A 20,446-nucleotide genomic window follows, 5' to 3' on the forward strand; every position below is an offset into this window, starting at 1 on the left:
GGGAAGAGAGAGAGACTGGGGGGGGAAGAGAGAGAGACTGGGGGGGGGGAAGAGAGAGAGACTGGGGGGGAACAGAGAGAGACTGTAGGGGGGAAGAGAGAGAGACTGGGGGAGGGGGGAAGAGAGAGAGACGGGGCGGAGGACAGAGAGAGACTGGGGGGGGGGAACAGAGAAGCTCTCCCCCCCCCCGCGATTTCCTGAGGCTCTCCCCCCCCCCCCCCCCCCCACCCCCGCGATTTCCCGAGGCTCTCCCCCCCCCCCCCCCGCGATTTCCCGAGGCTCGCTCTCCCCCCCCCCCCCCGCAATTTCCCGAGGCTCTCCCCCCGCCGCGATTTCCCGAGGCTCTCCCCCCCCCCCGCGATTTCCCGAGGCTCGCCCCCCCCGCGATCTCCCGAGGCTGTGTGCTGGCGTCACGGGGGCCGTGCGCATGCGTGCCGGCGTCAAGGCGGCTGCGCAACTGGCGGCCTCTTCATTTTTTTTAAACTCATGCATGCTGGCGTCACGGGGTGGCGGGCCGTGCGCATGCGTGGTTTCAAGATCGCCGGCGTGCCCCGTTGCCGGGGTAATGGGGGCCGTGCGAATGCGTGCCGTCGTCAAGGCGGCCGCGCAACTGGTGGCCTCTTTTTTTTAAACTCATCTTTCGCCGAGTAAGAGGAGATTAAATAAATAGAGAGCAGCAAAAGAGGAGGAGGGAGTAGGAGTCGCTCGGTAGGCCCATGCAAGAAGGACGGTAGATGTGAATAGGAGGCAGGGCTCGGCTGCCGATTAACTAAGTGGCCCCTCGGGTCGGACGCAGGCCTGGTCTCGAACGAGGAGCCAACTGCCCCGCCCACCGCGTGCGCATTTGCTAAACACAATTTAAAACACAAATAAATTGTTATTTAATTCCCTAACACATCATTAAAATATTTACCTTAGTTCCCTAACACACAGAAAGTATGGGGGAAAAAATCGTGAAAAATCAAGATGGCGGCCACTCACCTCGGTTCAGAAGGATAAGGCCCGCCCACACACGCACCGATTGGTCGACTGGTCAGGTCACCGAAGCGTAGGATTGGTCAATCGTCGAGTCACTCGACACTCAACTGTAGGATGGCACGCGCCAGGAACCCGCCGTACGATTGGTCGACCCGTGGCTAATGAGATGCTAATGAGCGGAATGCTGAACGTTTTTTGGAAACCGCGGGCGGGATTTTTGTCCGGCCGAAACGTAAATACGCCTATGACCGGTCCGGAATCGCAAGCTTTCTTTTGAGGCGACGCACGCGTCGGTACGCTCTGTAACTTTCAAACGTATAGAACACGGACAGACAGACATCGGGACAGACAGAAGAGCCGCTTTATATATATAGATGGTTGCATACTAGTTGGATGTAGGCACCAAATGTCAATGTGTGAAACATGTCAATATATCCACTACATGCCGTACTACATTTTATGCAAATCCCCTGAACGCTTACATTTCCATAGTGACAATGACAACCAAAGCAGGAGGGACAGTAGCCTGTAATGTCACTGGAATAATTCTAGTTTGAAAAAGAAACCATAATATCAAATTTGATGCTAGGCCATTGTATAGTTTTTGCCTTGCTTTAAACTTCAAATTGTAAGTTGAGTTTATTTTATAAATCACAATCTATTTCTATGGACTCTACTTTGTTTTAACAAATAAAAATTGCATCAGTATATGAATTATTTCCTTATGATATTGAGAACATAGAGAAATATCAAAATGCAACTTATATATTCTATTGTGGCAGAGCCACCAGGGGACTCTGATCTAATGTACATAATTATCTTTAACAAATTATTAGCTACAGAATGAATCTGTATCTTTGTTCATATTATTGCATGTACATAGCGCAGTCCCTTTAAGAATGAGACCAAACGCGATGACGTCATCACGTTGATCACATGATCTTCCAGCGGCAGGAAAACGTGATGATGTCATGACGTCAGGCTGGGGAGCTGCCCTAGCCAGTCCTCGTGGAGTCAGCAAAGAGTACAGACCTGTAATTTAGTTCTCCTGTGTTTTCGTGTTAAACTCTGTTGAATAGTATTACACATCGTTTGTTTGATAGACTGACTCGACCTCAGTTCTTTAGTTAGGAATCTAGCCATTCCTACAGTGGTGACCCTGAATTTTCGTGAACAATTTTCGCGGAAGAAGCGAAGCGAAACGAAACATGGAAGCGAACTCCGTGGCTTTGAAGCTCCCACAGTTTTGGGAACAACAGGCGGCCTCCTGGTTCGTACAAGCAGAAGCACAATTCGAACTCCGAAACATCGTTGCGGATCAGACCCGTTACCTTTACGTGGTCTCCGCACTCGACAGCTCCATGGCCTCACGGATCATCAGCCTGCTCGAAAACCCCCCGGTTGACAGCAAGTATGATACTCGTAAAGCGCGGTTAATACAGGTCTTCGGGCTCACGACGGTGGAGCATGCCCGCCGACTGCTCGCTATGCCCGGGCTTGGCGATTCCAAGCCATCTGAGTTAATGAGCCAGATGCTCACGCTCCTTGGCTCCGAACCACAATGTTTCCTCTTTCGGGAGTTACTCCTGAGTCAAGTACTCGAGCAGGTTCAGGCTGCCCTCGCCAGATCGGAAGCCACAGATTGCGCAGCACTTACTGCAGAAGCAGATACGATTTATGCGGTCACGCAGCAATACCACGCCGCCACGAGTCACCCTCCCCTGCGAACGCTGCCCCGACGTCTCCATCCCCCGGCTTGTGCTTTTACCACGCCCATTTTGGCACGAAAGCCAGAGGCTGCCACCCTCCCTGCAGTTTCGCGCCTAAAAACAAAAACCAACATCAATACCAGCAGCAACTCCAGAAAAGGAGGACCGAGTCTGAGGGACGTTCCGCGGCCGCGATGGCGATTGGAAATTCCGGGAAGCTCCTCTACATTACAGATTCCCTCTCGGGCCGGCGCTTTTTATGCGACACCGGGGCGCAGTGTAGCATCCTTCCTGCCTCAGCACTCGATATTCAGTCTGGGAGGCACGGCCTCTCCCTCGAGGCAGCTAATGGCGGGGCCATTCGTATCTTTGGCAAACGGCGGGTCCAGTTGTGCTTCGGCGGGCAAAGGTTTCAGTGGGAATTCATCACAGCCAAGGTTTCGCAAGCCATCCTCAGCGCGGATTTCTTATGCGCCAACAGCCTCTTGGTGGATGTAAGAAATCGTCGATTGGTTAACGCGGCCACCTTCCACTCCATCCCTTGCTTCCGCAACGTCGCACACTGTCTCCTGCGCGTTGCCCTCGCCGGACGAGTTCACTCGCCTATTAGGTGAATTCCCGGAGCTGACCAAGCCCACTTTCTCCTCCTCGGCCACTAAGCATGGTGTTGAACACCACATCACTACGACTGGCTCTCCAGTTTACGCACGAGCTTGGCGCCTGGAACCCGGTAAGCTCGCAGCTGCGAAGGCAGAGTTTGCCACGATGGAACGGCTGGGGATAATTCGCCGGTCGAATAGTCCCTGGTCCTCGCCTCTCCACATCGTCCCGAAGCCCGGCGGCGGATGGCGGCCATGCGGGGACTACCGATGCCTTAATGACGCCACTACTCCCGATCGGTACCCGATCCCGCATATTCAGGATTTCTCCGCCTATTTGGCGGGAAACTCAATCTTCTCCAAGGTCGACCTCGTCCGTGGCTACCACCAAGTTCCCGTACACCCGCAGGACGTCCAGAAAACTGCAGTCATCACTCCCTTTGGACTGTTCGAGTTTCTACAGGTGCCATTTGGGCTCAAGAACGCTGCACAGGCTTTTCAGCGACTAATGGACTCGGTCCTGCGGGATCTTAAGTTTTTATTTGTCTACCTCGACGACATCCTGATAGCCAGCTCTACCAAAGAGGAACACGTCTCCCATCTACGCACCCTCTTTCGGCGCCTCAGCCAACATGGCCTCATAATCAACCCAGCCAAGTGTCAGTTCGGCCTACCGCAGATTGACTTCTTGGGCCACCGCATTACTTCGGAGGGCGCAATTCGGCTGTGATCAAAGGTCGAAGCAATTACGGCATTCCCAAGGCCGCAGTCCACCAAGGCTCTTCAAGAATTCCTGGGCATGGTGAATTTCTACCACCGCTTTGTACCGAAGGCAGCACAACTCATGCAGCCCCTCTACGAGGCCCTCAAAGGCAAGGCTGGAAAGGATACAATAGCCTGGACGGTCGAAATGGACAACGCTTTCGACAACACAAAAACCGCTCTAGCCAATGCAGCTATGTTGACGCACCCTTTGCCAGGTGCCACCATCGCCTTTACCACCGATGCTTCCGACTATGCCATAGGCGCCGTACAGGAACAGTGGGCCAACGGGACGTGGCAACCACTGGTGTTTTTCAGCCGCCAACTCCGGCGCAATAAACGCAAATACAGCACTTTCGACCGGGAGCTGCTGGCGCTGTTCCTGGCTATCCGCCATTTCCGTTTTTTGTTAGAAGGACGTCCCTTCACTGCGTTTGTAGATCACAAACCACTGACCTTCGCCATGGCCAAGACTGCCGAACCGTGGTCGGCTCAACAGCAGCGACAGCTAACTTTCATTTCAGAATTCACAACAGACACCCAACATGTAGCTGGCAAGGACAACTTGGTAGCTGATTGCCTTTCTCGCGTGACCGTACGGGCGGTCCAGCTGGGCATCGATTATGCCCTCATGGCCACCGATCAGGCATCCGACCCTGAAACACAGGCGTATCGCACCGACACCTCTAGCCTCCAACCGGCCGATGTGCAATTCCACGCAGCAGGCACCTCGTTACTCTGCGATGTCTCCATGGGAGATCCCCGCCCGATCATTCCAGTTGCCTGGCGCAGCAAAGTTTTTGACGCCATACATGGGCTTTCCCATCCTGGCGTGAAGGCATCTCAAAAATTTATGTCGGCTAAGTTCGTCTGGAGAGGAATGCGTAAGGATATCCGTGACTGGGCTAACACCTGCGTCGTCTGTCAAAAGTCTAAGGTGCAACGTCACGTCAAGGCCCCATTGGCCACATTTGCAGTACCAGAACGTCGATTCGACCATGTCAACGTGGACCTCGTCGGGCCGCTATCACCGTCACAGGGGTTCACACACAGCCTCACCATGGTCGATCGTACTACTAGATGGCCAGAGGCAGTTCCTTTGGCATCTACTACGTCCGCCAATGTCGCCAGAGCATTCCTCTCCTCGTGGGTCGCACGTTTCGGCGTTCCGGCGGACACTTCTTCAGACCGCGGTCCACAGTTCTCTTCCGAGCTCTGGAACGCTGTGGCCCAGGATCTCGGCACCAAGCTTCACCGCACCACGGCCTATCACCCGCAGGCAAACGGTTTGTGTGAACATTTCCACAGATCGTTAAAGGCATCGCTGAGGGCCAGCCTCCAAGGCGCCGGATGGGTGGATAAGCTTCCGTGGGTCATGTTGGGTCTTCGCACGGCACCCAAAGAGGACCTGCAATCGTCCGCCGCGGAGCTCGTGTACGGCCAGCCACTCCGCGTACCGGGAGATTTCCTGCCGCTTCCAACTGAGCCGTGGTCCGCAGCCGACCAACTCAGCAACCACCAGGAAACAGCCAAGGCTTTTGCGCCTATCCCAACTTCGCATCACGGCCTTCCATCTTCACAAGTACCAGCGGAGCTAAAAAATGCTGAATTTGTATTCATTCGTCATGATGCCCATAGGGATCTGCTCAAGGCCCCTTACACAGGCCCTTTCCGCATGCTAGAGACAGGCACACCTGGACATCAACCGGCCAGTAGAGACCGCACAGCCACCACGACGTGGTCGACCTCCCGCTGCATCCACGCCAGACCCAAGGCTTCCATCCGCCAGCCCGCCAGCTGTTCAACAACGTCCACTCCAAAAATACAGGGGTCGCTCTGACAGGCTTGTCAGACCTCCTAGTCGATTGACTTTTACTGTTAAAGACAATTCTGGGGGGGTGCATGTGGCAGAGCCACCAGGGGACTCTGATCTAATGTACATAATTATCTTTAACAAATTATTAGCTACAGAATGAATCTGTATCTTTGTTCATATTATTGCATGTACATAGCGCGGTCCCTTTAAGAATGAGACCAAACGCGATGACGTCATCACGTTGATCACGTGATCCTCCAGCGGCGGGAAAACGTGATGATGTCATGATGTCAGGCTGGGGAGCCACCCTAGCCAGTCCTCGTGGAGCCAGCAAAGAGTACAGACCTGTAATTTAGTTCTCCTGTGTTTTCATGTTAAACTCTGTTGAATAGTATTAAACATCGTTTGTTTGATAAACTGACTCGACCTCAGTCCTTTAGTTAGGAATCTAGCCATTCCTACACTATGGTATTTAAGCAGTCATCAATTGTCCAAGAATGGATGGATGATACATGCACAGGAGAACAAAAAGTAGCCTGACTGCACCGTCCTTTTGCTTCTGCGATGTAGTAGGATTCCTAATGAATCTACTGTGAAATCACCATCAGAAGTGTACTTAATAATTCAACAGCTGTGGACCACATTTCACTTAATTGGAATCAGAGTACTAAGAAAAACATGTTACGTAAAAACCTTTCATTGGGCTAATGTTTTATTTTTCAAAATACCATAATACTCCAAATAAATATGTTTCTGAAAGCAACTGGAGGATATATGAAACTGATCTGATGAATTTTGTTTTGCTAGTGTAAGACTGTTATGGTAATGAAGTATATTACTGAACATCAAATGTTCTCATTGTCTCGCTTTCTTGTGTGCATCAGTATAGCAAATAATTGCAGACAATTCAGCATAGTGTTACCATTCCTTGCAAGACATCTGACATCTCATCAGTATTACTGTAGAAATACATGTGGATGCTCCTTCAGCCCACCACCTTTTACAACCCTTTTCTGAGCCAGCTCTTGACCATCCAACTTTTCCTTCTCGACTCCAAGCTGCTCAATATCAACCACCTCTCCCTATTTTTAAGCATTGTTCTCATTCTTTTTAAAGACTCTTATCATCAGGACCCCTGCAGCTTCTCAAACTATTGCCCAGTTTTAACCTACCCGTTCTCTCCAATGTCTTTGAAGGTGTCTTTCTTATCCAAATATGTATTCAGCTCTCTCACCACTCCCAGTTCAAGTCTCTTCAATCCAGTGTTCAACTTTGATTATGCCTTTGGTCTTCCCTTTAAATTCCTTAACTTTCTGCTTAGTGTCTATCCCTGCTTATTTACTGCAAGCTGTTTCGCTACATGGAAAGCAGTGTAAAAATCTTTGCTGTTGTTGCATGAACTGTCCTGCAAACATTATAATAAAAGCAGTAACTGAATCTACTACTAGTAAATAATTCACAAAGTGTCCTTCAGAGCATCATTGTTCATTCTGTTTGTTTCTCAATATTAATTTCAAAGGAAGGACAATTTATTGGATAAAACATATGTAATTAAATATGTAGTGAAGCTGCAGGCATCCCTCAATCTCGGACCAACCTGCTCTTATGTCTTGTCTGCTTTCTCACTCATTCCTATGCAGGCATACATATAACCTTACCAACATCCCACATGTTATCTAGCAAAGCAAGCTCTGTATGAAGGCATTTCTTGGAGCCAGGATTGTAACATTTGTGCATTCTGATGCTAAACATGTCCAACCAATGCAGAGCAGCTATCACCAAAGCCAAGAGAATGTTGAACTACTCAGCCAAAACCATAGAATAAAGGTCAAGGGAAGTTGCGATCAAACTGTACAGTGCTCTGGTCAGGCCACACCTTGAGTACTGTGTCCAGTTTGGGTCACTGAGACACAAGGAAGACATTCAAACACTGGAGGCAGTGCAAAGAGCCACAAAGATTAACCTTTGGTGATAGAGGTCTCAGTTATAAGGAAAGACTGGAAAAACTTTACTCCTGGAAAAGGATATGAGAGGTGTCATAATGAAAGGATATAAGAAAATCAAATGCATGGAAAAGGTTAAGTCCAGAATATTACTTCAAATTAAATTACAAGAGGAGGACAAGGGGGCATAGGTTCAAAATCAGGAAATTCTTCACACAACGAGTTATCAACACATGGAATGGACCCTCATATAGTGTAGTAGTGGCAGCAATATTTGAATCATTTAAGAAACAATTCGATGTTGCAATGGGGGAACTGTGAGGTGCTTCTGAATGGATAAATTAGGATGGGTCAAATGGTCTTCCACGTCCACAATGATCTTGTGATCAATGGTCACTCACTTTCTCTGCTGTCATTGGGATATTCTGTAGTATAACTGTACACTCCATAGCTCGATTCATGAACTCTGACATTTAGATGGGTTAAGTGACTCACTGATTGTTTGATAAGCAGCAAAGGATCATGACTCCGCTGTGTTGTGATTGTTTGCTAGTTTTCTATTGCCAATAACAAAATCATATTCTTAGGAATCACACATTTCAAAAATGTACATTCCTGCAATTTGTTAGTAGTTAATCTCAACAAAACAAGCTTTTCTACCATTTTTCAGAAAATTAGAATTTCAGCCCAGCCTTCAGAAATCAATCTCGCTGGAGGATATTGCAGACAGGTTTCCCCGTGTAATCAACCTCCTCAATGTGGACAAGAGTACAGTAGTAAATCATACCAGTACTATGGTACTTTGCCTGTACTAATAAGTATTTAAACAGGAATCTGTTTAACACAGCAATTTGTGAATTAAAAATGTAATTAAAGTTTGGAATTATGGAGGTATAAATTCATCATTCTCTTAAGTTAGAAAAACGGTGACTTAATTTTACCTGTACCCGCCAAGTTCTGTATAGATTTTAAATTATTGATGAAAGTTTGATGTCTAATGAGCACAATTTACATATATAAATTAAGTCTAATTAATGTAATTTATTAACAAGTTGTATTATGTATTCTACATTACAAAATTTAATGATAGATCTCGGTTTTTGAGTTGATGGGTAAGTCAGTTTTCTAATTGATTTAATTTTCAAATACAAATCAAATCTAACCATCATAATTCAGTAATATTAGTCTTGCTAGTATCACAATTATACTCTCCAAGTTCATAACTTGGAGTGCAAATTTTATTTCAGTTCACCATTATTCAAAAATGTATTTATCATATGTTCTCACAAGGGAGTAAAATAGAATTCCACAGTTGCTCACTGTCTTAACAGAAAAAAAGTTCAGAAAATAAATTCTAATTTTGGTGAAGACTATTACAAGCACGTGGCACACTCTGATATACCCTATAGTTATGTAAGGTGACTTTCACCATTTTTCATGGAGGTCTTGGCTGTCATATAAAATATCCACCAAACAAGGATTTAGGTTTCAATACCATAGGTCCCAAAGAGAAATCAGATTTGTTGCTGGACAGAGCTAGTCAAAACTTTGAGCTCTTGTTACTGAACTGCACTTGAAGAATGTAAATATTTGGATTCAATACGAGTTCAGATTTTAGACTCTGTAAATGTCATTATTGACTGTAGTACCAGTATCTACAGCAATCACATTCATTGGAATTAATATTTTTAATTTTAGATGAAACAACTAGTGGTGAGCCAAAAAATATGGTAGTTTTTATTGAGAGATTTGTGAAAGAGGGTGGATAAGTGGACAGTGGTAAAGTATTTGTTTCATTAGCTCAAATTTCACAGGAACCAGGACTCTTGTTTGACACTTTGTATGTGCGATAGATGCATCTTAAAACTTTTATGTGCACATACAAGAACTGTTATGTGACAAGTATGTTCCAACCATCACCAAAAGACGTGTTAGTAAAGGTGTAAAGATATCGTGGCTGATTTTCATTATCAGTGAATATTGAGCAGGGGGTGGGCAGAGTGATCGCACCTCCCACCTGACGTCCTTGGCAAGAGGACCCCGTGCTGCGAATGCTGAACCACCAGTCATAGGCAGCTCGCTGATCGGGGAGGTGGGAAATCGAGTGGCTCCTCCACAAAGCCCAGCCAGAAGTCAAGACTTAAAGGGGATTGGGGGGGGGTGGAGGAGGGGTGGCACTCTGGGGGTGGGGCACAGAAGAACTGCTTCTGGAGTGGCCTGCAGTGGTCTCTGGTTTGGCTGCTCTATGTCTAGTACCAATGGGGGGAGCGTTCTCAACACATGCTCCACTCATTGCTATCTGAATATTGCATCGGGATTCAATGTACATCACAGGCCCCTGATTTGCATGCACCCATTATTAATGAGGCACTCATCAGAAACAGCTGGGTGCAATAGCCGCCCATTTCCAAAACTGGCTAGAAATGGCAGTGGGTGCATCGGATGTGGGAAGGTAAGTGCAATGCCATAATTTTCGGAGTGCTACTGCCCTTTTCCTGGCTGGTATAGATGGTGAAAATCGTTGCCATCCTGTCACAGTCACTGAACACCTAATGGTGCTGTAGTGCCACTTTTACTTCCCCAACTCCATAGCTTGTACTGCCGAGAAACTCCATATGCTAACTCTAATTTCTAAATTGCTAGCAGTGTTGCAAATTAACTATAAACTGCAATATATAATCAAACTATTATATCACAAACTTTTTAAATGGGAATTGAATTATGTCTGTATGCCCTCTCCAATTACATTTGATCTTAATGCCAATACCATGTGTGGAATGCCATGGGAGATTGACTAGTAATAAAGTACATGTCATATGTTTGCATGTACATCCTGTCAACGTATGTCATTATTTGTCCTACGTCCACATTTATAATGGAAATAGCCTATGTAAACTTGTCATACTGTCATTACGCCCTCTTGCTATTGGTGGCACTGGAGGACCTCAGTTTTTGTAAGACCCAGCTCCTCAGCTTGTATGACAGAGAAATTCATGTGCTCCAACCAACTCTATTTCTCTGATTCCCAAATTGCCATATGTTTTGCTAATTAACCAGAAGTAATTAATTCTATAAAAATAAGGAGAAATTATATGACCTAAAATGGCAACTAAATTAAAGCTGTGCACGTTGGCCCATTTATGCCCCACCATCTAACCCTGCTTCATCCGAAAACTACATCTGGTCTTGATGCCCCATCTGCAATGCCATGGGAGATTGACTAGTCTGTACAATATATTAAAAGTCTTGCAAATGGTTTAGACTTTCTGTTTACATTTACCCTTACTTCCGGTTCTCCCAAATGTTGTGTCACGCTTATGTCAACATTTATGATGGAAAGCTCTCTGTCAAATTTTCAACGTTGCATAAAGGAAAAAGAGTTTGTTAACATCTTATAATGAATGACAAAACTCTAATTGCCTGTCATGCTGTAGTTGTAGGCCTCCTGTCACCAGATGGCATTATGGTACCTCCAGGTCCCATCACTCATCCACTGCTACACAACAAACTCAAGATTTTTTTGGTATTTATTATTTTTTTCATCTTTACAAAATTTCAGTTATTATTTCTTGTCATTTTTGCTCCTCTCCCCTCCCCCACCAACCCACTTTTGAATCCAAATTCTTCTTAGATTGCCCACTGTTGCTTTTACTTCCCTTGAAATTAAACTTTACTTTGCTACCTGATGCCTGATGTTCACAGCTTGTTCCCAATTTCTATGTCGGTGCCCCCAAGCTCGTTTATACCATCAAACTTTCCCCTAATTGGCTAACAAGTATATATTTTTTAATTCCTCACCCGGCCCCACTACTGAATAGTGTAAAAATATATTCCCACTGATGTCCCACGATAATGCTCACTGAGAATCCGAGGACATGTTATTTTAAAACAGTTGGAGCGTTAATGTCATGTAGGCAATAACGTTTAGGCTACTGATTTGCAGTGACTAAATAACTCAAATTCCATTCTTATTAAATGGTAATACTGGTACTTTGAGGCTCAAAGTCCACAATTCTGTAAAAAGTGTAAATGATTGGCAATTATTTTACATACAACACTAAAAATATATAGAAGTAACAGGAGAGTGGCTTCAAAATCGGCCTAGAAATTCAGTGGGCTGCGCCACCAGTTAGCGCCTAAAGAGGGCACTTAGTGGTTTTAGCGCCACTGGCCACGCCTCCCGCGAAATTTAGCAGGGCACTAATGGCGGCGTTAGCCTGTAGCGCTGCGCCACCACCGATGATGTCATCGGTGTGCGCAGCGCCCCGCTACCGCCCCGAACGCGATATTGGGTCGCGCCCCCCGCTGCAATGCCGGTCGCAATCTGCGACCGGTTCAGGGGGGCCTACCTGTGGCAGTAGTGGCGCTAATTAAAGGGGAAGTGCGGGGCGGCCATTTTTTTCGCTGGCCGCCTGCCAGCACCTCCTCACACTGCCGTCCCCGGCCTCCTGATCCCCCCCCCCGGGCAGTGCCGGCTGTGTCCCAAGAGCCCGGCACTTCTCCTCGGTGCCGGGCTCTTTTGCCGGCACTCGCGATCGGAGATCGCGCTGGTGCAGGCCCTCCTCCCCTTTAAGAAGGGGAGGAAGGCCTGCAGTACCGCAGCGCGCCGTGCCGCAGCGTGTGGCGCTGCGGCACGTTGTGCTGCGATATTCAGTTTCAGCGCCCCAAGAGGGACGCGGGGCGCCTCGAGCAGTGCCCCGCTTCCGTTTGGGGCGCTGAAACGGAATATCGCGCTGGCGCAAGCGGCTCCGTCCGGAGTGGAAATTCCGGTGCCCAGGCGAGCTTGGCACCCCAAATGGGGCGCCACCGAATTTCTAGGCCATAGAATTTTTAAAAAGACAAACAGCAAGAGGAATACTACCAAAAAAATCAAAAAAGAGGAGCAGAAGTAAAATATGTTACATAGCGTGGTAGACACGGACAGGGCTGTTGGCCGGATTTGGGGTCGTGAATTGGAGGGGCGATCTGACCATGTTTTGAGTGAAGTATTGGTTGCGGGGCAGATAATGTGATAAGGGTGCACACATCCTATCCTCATACCACTCAGAATATGCCCTTGACTGTTTGAAACAATTTTTTTAGGCAGTATATTGTAAATTTGTTCCTTGTAGCTGTGTTGCTCTCCTTGACCCCAGGCCCTACCCACCACTTTGTTGTTCCTGTATCACGCTTTCTCTTGCATGCCTTTCTACCACTGCCTCACTGCTGTCGACCTCCCTATGCTTTCCTGTAGTCACCAAACTCTCTCCTTCTTAACACAGATTTATCCACTTTGCAGTATACCATCACCCCTATATCCTGCACTCTGCTCCATTACCTCACTGTCACCCCTATTACAGCATCCACCCTGGTTTGACCCCTGCCTCACCCACTGTGCCCTTCCACGTCTGTATGATGGCCATTAATGCGTTACCCTCCCTATTCCCCCTCTCTGGCAGACGTCCTATCTGTTGCTTCTTGCTGCACCCTTATCTCGCCTCTGTGCCTGACCACATATCTTCCTCTATGGCTGACCTTTTGTCGCATCTCATTGCTCAAGTCTCATTCTTTACTTAAGTCTCCCATCACCGTCTTCTGCAGCTGAATGTTTCAGGTCTCTCCTGTGGATTACTCCGTTCACTTTCTCTCTTTGGTTTTACCTCCTCCGCTCTCCCCCCCCCCCCACTTCCCGCCATCGACATTCCCAAAATAACACAGCAAATATCATCCACCGCCCCCCCACATAAACTCATCTACACCCCAAAATAATACAATAAATGTCAACCCTCACAGAAACACATCTACAACTTCCTATCGTAATACAGCAAATATCACCACTCACAGGAATCCATCTACACCCCAACATATGGTAAATATCAGCCCTAATTTACAAACAGATCTACAGCCCAAAGTAATACAGCAAATATGACCTCTGAACACCTCTACAGCCCCAAAAATATAATGTCACCCTCTAACATTATGGCCTCTCTAACCTGTGTCGCAACTTTTAGTGACTTGTGTATTTGTACTCCTAGATCCCTTTGTTCCTCTACCCCACCTAGACTCGCACCCTCCAAGTGATAAGTGACCTCCTTATTCTTCTAACCAAAATGTAATATATTACGTCCGTGAATGATTGAGACACGGACAGCAGGAGTTGAACAAAACACGTCTTTACTGATGGAAGTCAATAGTGAAACTGAAAACAGAGGCTCACTAGCGCCTTTTATACAGGGGTGGTCACTGCCGGTACTGCAGTCTGAGACCAGTTATTCTCTTAAAGGTACATACACAACAATTCCTCCCCTTTTAGATGAACAGTACATAACATTCATTTAACAACTAAATGATAACTAATTACAATCACAATTACGGTTGCTAGATACATTGGTTAAGTTTAAGCAATTATAAGTTCAGTCTTTGAGGAGGCTTCCTGATTCTGTCTGGATAACGCCTCTTTGGGGTATCAGGTTCTTCTGGCAATGTTGAGTCGGGATCAATGTCGTTGTTTGGTTCGTCTGCTTCCAATATTACCGGTTCTGCGGTAGCTGCAATTGGAACGTCAATTTCATTACCAGGTGTATCAGATCGTGGTGTGGAGTTGACGTTTTCCAGTGACTCTAGAATCTGGTCAGCATGGCGTCTTACAATGCTCTCCCCAATGTCCACGGTATACATGAGAGGTCCTTGTCGTGTACAAATCGTTCCTGGCTGCCATTTCTCAGTGCGGTAGTCCCGGGCCAAAACTGGTTGACCTATCTTAAAACTCTGGTCGGCCTTTCATTCATATTCTGAAACTGCCTGTTCTCCACATCTCTTCGGACATTTGGCTTAACCAAATCCAAGCGGCATCGTAGTCTTCGATTGAAGAACATCATGGCTGGAGTTTGGTTGGTAACCGCATGTGTCGCATTCCGGTAGGCAAACAAGAAGTTGTCCACCTTGTGTTGTAGGGGTATATCTTCATTACACATTGCCTTGATAGCTTTCTTGAATGTTTGGACAAACCTCTCGGCCAATCCATTAGTGGCTGGATGATATGGGGCAGATGTGTAATGCTTAACACCATTGTTCTTTAAGAACCTCCGGAACTCTTCAGACACAAACTGTGGTCCATTGTCAGAGCAAATCTGTTCAGGCAGCCCATTCCTGGCGAATATGGTTCGTAAAACTGTGATAGTTTTTTCCGTGGTGGTTGAGGACATTTTTATTACCTCTGGCCACTTTGAATGTGCATCCACCGCAATTAAAAACATCGAGTCCATGAAGGGACCAGCAAAATCAATGTGCACCCTTTGCCATGGAGATGAGGGCCACTCCCATGGATGCAGAGGAGCTTGTGGTGGGGCGTTTTGGACCTTCTGGCATCCTGCACAGCTCTTGGTCATCTCTTCGATTTCTCTATCGATTCCCGGCCACCACACAAACGCTCTGGCTAAATTCTTCATTTTTACCCCACCCAGATGACCCTCATGAAGCTCATTGAGCACTCTATCCGTCAACTTAGGTGGAATTACTACTCTGGATCCACACGTCAAGGTTCCTCTGCACACTGACAGCTGTTCTCTTCTCGGCGAGAATGCGGGCAGCAGTGGTTCGCCATGTGCTGGCCATACCTTCACCATTAAATCATAGACCCGTGATAGTGTCGGGTCATTCCGTGTTTCCTTTTCTATGTTTGCATTCGTCACAGGGAGACATTCGACTATGGTCGAGTGGAATAACTCCATTGGATCCACTGCAAGGTCTTCTTCTTCCACCGTCGGCAACGGTAGGCATGACAATCCATCAGCATTTTCATGCTGTTTAGTTCCTTTGTACTCGATGTCATATTGGTGTGCCCCTAGGAAAAGGGACCACCTCTGCAGCCTTTGTGCTGTCATTATCGGTACGCCCTTCTGAGGGTTGAAAATGGAGACAAGGGGTTGATGATCGGTTAGTAGAGTAAATGTTTGACCATGCAGGTAGTGATTGAACTTCTTCACCCCCCACACTAGGCTGAGGGCCTCTCTGTCAATCTGGGCGTAGTTACGCTCGGCAGAAGTTAACGAGCGTGACGCAAAAGCTATCGGCCTCTCTAAACCATCAAGGAATTTATGTGACAGTACCGCCCCAATGCCGTAGGGAGACGCATCACACGCCAGTCTGATCGGCAGTGCTGGGTTGTAGTGAGCCAATACTTCCCTTGACGTGATTAAGTCCTTACTCTTCTGAAAGGCCCGCTTACAATCATCGCTCCATTTCCATGCTACCCCCGTTCGTAGCAGGGCGTTCAGTGGGTGCAGAATTGTCGACAAATTCGGCAAAAACTTATGGGAGTAATTCACCAATCCGAGGAATGACCTCAGTTGCGACACATTTTCAGGTGCTGGGGCCTTAACAACCGCTTCAATTTTGTCAGGGGACTTATGTAACCCCTCTTCATCAATCACGTGGCCACAATACGATATCTGTCTGTTAAAAAATTCGCACTTGGGGCGGTTGGCTCGCAGCCCATGTTCCCGTAGTCTAGTGAGCACCTGTTCTAGGTTGTTAAGGTGTTCACTGTCATCTTCACCTGTCACAAGGATGTCGTCCAAGTAACACTGAGTCCCCGGAATCCCTTGCAGGACTTGTTCCATCGCTCTTTGCCATATCGCCGGAGCCGATGCTACTCCGAATACCAATCGATGATACTGGTAAAGACTTTTGTGAGTGTTTATCGTGAGATACTTCCTAGAGGACTCTTCAACCTCCATCTGCAAATATGCTTGTGCTAGGTCAATTTTTGTAAAACGCTTCCCTCCAGACAGTGAGGCGAAGATGTCTTCTATCCTTGGAAGAGGATATTGTACTGTGTGAAGGACTGGGTTCACCGTCACCTTGAAATCCCCACAGATGCGAATCTTCCTTGGCTCCCCGGACTTATTGCTTAACGTTTTCTTCATGACAGGCACGATGGGTGTCGCCCACTCGCTCCAGTCGACCTTAGACAACACGCCTGCCTTCTTCAGATTCTCCAGCTCTGCCTCGACGGCTGGGCGAATTGCATATGGTACCGGTCTTGCTTTGAAAAACTTGGGAACTGCATTCTCTTCAATTTTTATCGAGGCGGTTACGCCTTTAAGCGTGCCCAGTTCTTGTTGAAATACCTCCTTGGCGTTAGCTAAGATTGTTGACAATCGTCCAGGAGTGATGTCTTCATCTTTTTTACCGTCCCCTGTCATTGCATGAATGGAGTGCCAATCTAAGTTTATCTTCCTGATCCATTCCCGTCCCAATAACGGTGGTCCACCATTTGGCAGTATGTAGAGATACAATTTCCGTATTTTCTTGCCGTTGTATTCGACAGGCACCCTTATTTTTCCTCTGGGGTATACTTTTTGCCCCGTATACGTCGTCAAGACGATGGATGTCTCTCTCAAGGGTATGTGTGAAAATAGCCGCTCGTAGTCTCGTCGATTCATGATGGTTAGCGCTGATCCTGTATCCAATTCCATTTTAACTTGGGACCCTGCTATCGTGAGGGTGACCCAAATGGTTCGGTGATCCTCTTTTGCGATTACATTGTGAAGTTTGAGACAGCTTAGTCTCCTGTTCTCGGATTCACTATCGCTCATCTGGTCTTCGGAACTACTGTCCGTCATCTTTTGTACTTTCTTGTACTGTTCCTTAGTAGCCTTTTTGTTGTCGCTGGTCTTCTTCCCAGACCTGCAAACTCGTGCAATGTGTCCCATCTTTCCGCATTGCCTGCATATTTTGTCCTTGGACCAGCAGTCCTTCTGGTCATGGTTAGTTCTGCCGCAGCGATAACATTTTGCAAATCCCCGTGTCATTTCGTGGGTGCCGTATTCCTGTGGCTTTTGTTGAATTTCCGCAGCTCCCCTGGCTGCTGCTTCGTACGATACTGCCACGCTGAAAGCCTTATCTAGCGTCAGCTCTTTCTCTGCGAGTAACTTCTTCTGTGTTCCTTCACTCAGGAGTCCACAGACAAATTTGTCCCGTAGTGTATCTGCCAGTCCTGCTCCGAACTGGCAGTGCTTTGATAGCTTGCGTAGTTCCGTAAGGTACTCAGCATTGCTCTCATCTTTATGCTGAGTTCTCCTGTGGAATTTAAATCTTTCGGCTATCAACAGCGGTGCAGGGTTTAGGTGTTCCTGTAGGACAGCAACAATTTCGTTAAAACTCTTCGCCTTCGGTTTGGCTGGAGTAATCAGGTCCTGCAGTAGGCCGTACGTTCTAGCGCCCATTAAGTTTAGCAATACCGATGCCTTTTTCTCATCGGCTATTTTGTTTGCTTCGCAATATACCTCGACTCTTTCCACATACGTGGTCCAGTCCTCTATTGTATTATCAAAAGCAGTGATACAGCCAGTCTTCGGCATCTTGCAAATCTAAAATGGCGCCTCCAGCTTCTCCAGCAATCTTCAACTCCGCAACACAAGGCGGATGCCCACGGTCGACGCCAATTTCTACTGCCTCTTACTTTCTTTTCTTCCTGGCCTCGACCTCTGCTCACTTCGCTGTAGGAATGGATCCCAGGAGGTGGTGCAGACTGTAGGTAGGTTCGTATCTGCTCGTCGCCAGTATTACGTCCGTGAATGATTGAGACACGGACAGCAGGAGTTGAACAAAACACGTCTTTACTGATGGAAGTCAATAGTGAAACTGAAAACAACAGAGGCTCACTAGCGCCTTTTATACAGGGGTGGTCACTGCCGGTACTGCAGTCTGAGACCAGTTATTCTCTTAAAGGTACATACACAACATAATACCTCACATTTATCTGTGTTGAGCTTCATTTGCCAATTATTTGCCCATTCTGCAAGTTTATCAATGTCCTCCTGTAACTTGTTGCAGTCCTCCGCAGTATTGATTATCCCCCCCAATTTGGTGTCATCCACAAATTTAGAAACTGTTTTGGATTCCTAAGTCTAAATCATTAATGTAAATTGTGAACAGCAGTGGTTCCCAGCACTGAACCTTGTGGAACACCATTACCCACCTTCTGCCACTGTGAATAGCTACCCTTTACGCCAACTCTGCTTTCTGTCCTGAAGCCAGCCAGCAATCCATTCTGCTACTTGTCCCCTGACTCCGCATTCTCTGACCTTGTTCATCAGTCTATTATGGGGTACCTTATCGAAGGCCTTTTGAAGAAACAGATAAATTATATCTACTGCATTACCTGTCTATTCACTCTGTTACTTCTTCAAAAAATTCCATGAGGTTGGTCAAGCAAGACTTTCCCTTTTGAAATCCATGCTGACTATTCATTCCCAGGGAGGCCCACCATTGGGCAAAGAAGTGAGCGACACCAGGACACCAAAAGGCCTGAGGCCCAGCAAACAAATGCAGCCTCTTCGTCTGGACTGAGAAGAACCAATATTTGGTCTATAAAAGCTTCAGCAGCGGCAATGGGACACGACCAACCTGTGGGCAAAGAAATACCACTATCTGGAGGCAGAACAGGCCACCGATATTGGGGCCAGGGGTCCGGGAACCCTCTCAAGCAGGCAAAGAGGCAACACATCCAAATATGGGAAATACTAAAATTATTGAATAAATTCTAAGGAAAAGTAGGGAATTCATACTTGGGGAAGCTTGTGAGCTGGCAAAGAAAGGAGTTGATGGTGACTGGGAGGGGGAGCGGTATGCCCAAGGCAATTAAACCATCAAATTATTCATTATTCATCTCAATTATTTAAAGAAATTAAATGTTTAAATACATATATATTTATTTTTAAAATATCAAAACTTAAAAATTAAAATATTTATTTGAATCCAAATACCTTCTAGAACTTCACTAAAAAAAACAAGATGACATCAGAGCTCTAAGAGAAAGTTTTCAAATTCCCCCCACAGCCACCATTGCAAACTTATATAGATGAATACCATCACCAACATGGATACCGGAAATTAGTGGAAAAAGTTGATATAAAAAGTGCAACATGAAACATGACAACAAGAAATCAAGTAATATAGACAAGAAGAGCACGTATACATTTTTAAAAATTCGCTTATGGGATCTGGGCATCGCTGGCAAGGCCAGCATTTATTGCCCATCCCTAGTTGCCCTTGAGAAGGTGGCGGTGAGCCGCCTTCTTGAACCGCTGCAGTCCCTGTGGTGAAGGTACTCCCACAGTGCTGTTAGGTAGGGAGTTCCAGGATTTTGACCCAGCGACGATGAAGGATCGGTGATATACTTCTAAGTCAGGATGGTGTGTGACTTGGAGGGGAATTTGGAGGTGGTGGTGTTGCCATGCATCTGCTGCCCTTGTCCTTCTAGGTGGAAGAGGTCACGGGTTTGGGAGGTGCTGCCGAAGAAGCCTTGGCGAGTTGCTGCAGTGCATCTTGTAGATGGTACACACTGCAGCCACGGTACGCCGGTGGTGGAGGGAGTGAATATTTAAGGTGGAGGATGGAGTGCCAATCAAGCGGGCTGCTTTGTCCTGGATGGTGTCGAGCTTCTTGAGTGTTGTTGGAGCTGCACTTATCCAGGCAAGTGCAGAGTATTCCATCACACTCCTTACTTGTGCCTTGTACACTCCTTACTTGTGCCTTGTAGATGGTGGAACGAGGGAATGGTAGCGTAGTAGTAATGTCACTGGGCGAGTAATCCAGAGGCCTGGACTAATGATCCAGAGATGTGACTTCAAATCCCACCATGGCAGCTGGGGA

The 20,446-nt window shown here is 47.0% G+C and overlaps 1 protein-coding gene across 7 annotated transcripts in view; it reads right to left on the minus strand.

Annotated features, from left to right (window-relative positions):
* Positions 1–20,446, minus strand: part of kalrna (kalirin RhoGEF kinase a) — a 1,017,450-nt gene that overhangs the window by 783,061 nt on the left and 213,943 nt on the right. The window lies entirely within an intron of this gene.

Source organism: Somniosus microcephalus, chromosome 4, assembly GCF_052327205.1.
Source record: "Somniosus microcephalus isolate GS21.2 chromosome 4, FLI_Smic_1.0, whole genome shotgun sequence".
NCBI classification, from domain to species: domain Eukaryota; kingdom Metazoa; phylum Chordata; class Chondrichthyes; order Squaliformes; family Somniosidae; genus Somniosus; species Somniosus microcephalus.